The 3,807-nt window shown below is 28.4% G+C and overlaps 1 long non-coding RNA gene across 1 annotated transcript; it reads left to right on the forward strand.

Annotated features, from left to right (window-relative positions):
• Positions 1–2,460: 2,460 nt before the first annotated feature.
• On the forward strand, positions 2,461–3,093 carry LOC136971425 (uncharacterized). The gene is made up of 3 exons (XR_010880161.1): positions 2,461–2,622; positions 2,706–2,860; positions 2,937–3,093. It is a non-coding gene; the product is annotated as an uncharacterized lncRNA (long non-coding RNA).
• The last annotated feature ends 714 nt before the right edge of the window (positions 3,094–3,807 follow it).

Consider the following 3,807-nt stretch of genomic DNA (forward strand, 5'->3'; position numbering starts at 1 on the left):
ATTAAAGATCTCGCGGGCCGGATAGAAACTTTTCGCGAGCCGTAGCTGGCCCGCGGGCCGGGGTTGCCCGCCGTTGATCTAGTCTACTCATGATTCACATAATCGGGCGAGGGCGGCCGAATATCTAGCAGGCAGGCGGCTAACAGCCCAGAACCGGTCCAGGATATAAAATTAGATGCTTTGTGCGTGTGTTGCTTCTACCAGCTAAACCGGGTGAGGTTGGTGCTCTGTAAACCGCATATGACAATGCCTATATAATCTGGCTGATTGGAAACTGACCCGGTTTCGACACTTCTTCCGCCACCGAATTGTTCGAATATACAATAGCAATCTTATCGTTTTTTTTCACATGTAGTATAGAAATTTGTAAAAGATACATAATGCAGTTATAATGAAATATTAATTTTAATTAATGCAAAGTACGTTAAAATATGAAAATTTATATTTTATAAAATACAAGGGAAGGTCATTGGAAGGTGGAATCGGCGCTTCCATCGCTTCCAATGACGGCACGCCACTGACATTAACCCCGTTTTTTATAATTAAGTAGACTATGTTTAAATAAATATTGTTCATCTAATTGATTGTCTTTTAATTTTATTTTAACCATTAATATACTTGAATAATAATTCTAAACTAGTTTGGCTTGACATGCTTACGCCAAACTAGTTTGGTTTAGGCAAAACTAGTTTGGCATAAAATCGGGTTTTGCCGGTAACATATATATATATATATACAAAAGCTTATATCATCACCTGAAGACAAATAAATATAAATGTTTTGTTTTGTCAAATTTAAATTGTTTTCTTTTTAAGAGCATAATTTTCTTGTTTAGTTTACAATTAAAGTGTATTTTTCAAAAAATGTTTGTTTATTTCTATTTAGATTGTATACTTTGTTATTACAATCTTAGAACTGTGATGAGTACTGAGCACAAGCAATAATGCAGATAGAAACCTTTTCCATGAAATTAAACTTCTCATACATACTTAATTTTAATTACACAAACAAACCTACATAACTAAAAACAGATAAACTAATAAATTTGTCAATTTGACTTTTTTGTTTTTTATAATTGGTAAGTTTTCTCTGTTTTCTATTGTTTCTAGTTTTCTTTTAATAATCTTTTTTTCTTGGTAAAATATCCATTATAAATGACATGTAAACGAAAGATTTATTTAAAAAATTTAAAACTGCAAGAAAAAAGAATTTCATTATTTATATTACTTAGGAAAAAGCAGTAATAAATGAATGTAGTTAATATAATATGATAGTTAAATCACAAATTATTATTATTAGATATTAAAATATTTCAATTGCTTAATGTTTCACTTAATGCTACTTTTAAGAAATGATGTTATATTCATATTATTAAAGGGACTATTTATTTCATTTCTGTATATTTTAGATATTTCTATATTGATATTATTAATATTTCAGATAACTGGATATGACACTGAAATTTTGAATTGCAACATTTACCGATTATTCAACTACTCCCAGAAAATTTCTATCACAACGTACCGATATTGGAGATGAGACACCCATGTAATAGCAATTCTACTCGATATCTCAGCTTTCCATAGATAGTAGGAAAATATCTGATCAATTTAAAAGCAGAACAAGCTAAAGAAAAAACATTTCATACTTCGATAATTACAAGTTTAGATAATCATTTACAATCTACAATAAGTACATTTTCAAAACTTACTAGCAAAGATAAACTTGATCTGTATAACTATTCTATTTCTTTAAATGTATTAACATCGGCTTACAGATTAATTGGTCAGTGGATGAGCAAAAAGAAAGACTTCAAACCAGAAAATGAAATTTGGCTTTTAGAATATTTTCAATGTATTTTACAGAATAATTATAATTTGAAAGAAGCAGATTATACTGGTTCAAATGTAAAAATGAGCAATATCGTTAATTCATGCTTAGATTTTTTAAAATCTGTTAGAAATATTTATTCTCTACCCAAAAATTTAACTTGGATCACTTCCTATACTAAAGATACTTACGACAGTTTGGTTGCAACTGGTAATTCATAAGTACTCTGTTAATCTAAGGAATGTAATGAATTAATAGAATTAGAACCTGTTAAGATCTAATCTCAGCTAAAATACTTCCTGGTCCAAGGAACAAAAAATATGAAGTTTTAAGGAATATTTTATGTTCACTAGTTGATTTAAAGAAATTAACCATTAAAAGTGGAGAAAAAATCGTTTAGTTGTAATGGCAGTCGGATCTTGGAAATCCATTAAATATCTTCAAGATTTCTTTCACATAGACACAGAATCCTTAAAAAAATTGATACAGAAAGAAAGAAATTGAATAAATTTATATTTTATTTTATTTAGTATCTGTTCAATTAAATTGTCTATTGATTAACATCCTGGATCAACTAGGTATTCCTAATGAAGTATTTGAGATTACTAGAAGAAATGCTTTCAACTATAACAGATATTTTAACTGATGATGAAAAAGCTGCAGACTATCTTACTTTTAAATTGACTCTAAAAACTAATACAGGGTTTAAAGAAATGGTAAATGTAGGAATTGGTTTGACAGGCGATCCATTCTTTTGCGGACTATTACTATGATTTCGAGAAAGAGCAATTCGTGAGTATTCCGCTTTATTTTATGTACAGTACATTCTTTAGTATATTATTCATTATACAGTATGCAATCACTAATTATTTCAGAGGATATTAAGGTAAAAGCTAGATTAGCCATAAATTCCAATGAAGGACGGAATATGTTTGGAGTTCCAGATGAGACAGTCATGGCCAAGTATTCATACAATATACAAAAGATAGTTTAGATCAAGAAAGTGGTACAGAAACCATAATTAAAACTGGTAAAGTTATCTTTACAAACTGAAATATAATTGAAAGTAAGTTACTTGTTATTTTAATTATTGTATAATATTTTAGGTCGAGTATTAGTTACAAAAAATCCTTGCATTTAATCTGGAGATATTTGGATGTTAGAAGCTATTGATATTCCTGCTTTACATCACATTGTAGACTGCATAGTATTTCCACAGAAAATATCTGATCAATTTAAAAGCAGAACAAGCCAAAGAAAAAACATTTCATACTTTGATAATTACAAGTTTAGATAATCATTTACAATCTACAATAAGTACGTTTTCAAAACTTACTAGCAAAGATAAACTTGATCTGTCTAACTATTCTATTTCTTTAAATGTATTAACATCGGCTTACAGATTAATTGGTCAGTGGATGAGCAAAAAGAAAGAGTTCAAACCAGAAAATGAAATTTGGCTTTCAGAATATTTTCAATATATTTTACAGAATAATTATAATTTGAAAGAAGCAGACTCTCTTTCTAAAAATGAAACATAATCTTGAGATGATTTCAGAAAATTATCATTTATTAGATGATGGTGCATGTCCATTATCCAAAATTATTAAGTTTTTATCACGATAATAGACACTTAAACAATATTTAAAAAATATTACAATAAAATTCTTAGTTCAACTAGAATTGTTATTGAACAAGCATTTGGACAATTATTTGGCAGATTTAGAAGGCTAAAACATCTACATATGTTTCAAAGGGATTTGATTCCAGAAGTAATTATTACTGACTGTGTATTGCATAATTTGTGAATTTTATACAATGATATACCTCCAGATGCTTGTTCCATAAATGATAATTTTCAAAACAGTTCTCAGAATTTTTTTTTCTATTAATACATTAAAATTAAGTTTGTAATTATTATTATTATTATTGTCTGCTATTACATTGTGAACTTTTAATCACAATGATACCATGTTC

The sequence above is a fragment of the Centruroides vittatus genome, unplaced genomic scaffold (assembly GCF_030686945.1).
Source record: "Centruroides vittatus isolate TY-2023 unplaced genomic scaffold, ASM3068694v2 contig_250, whole genome shotgun sequence".
NCBI lineage: Eukaryota > Metazoa > Arthropoda > Arachnida > Scorpiones > Buthidae > Centruroides > Centruroides vittatus.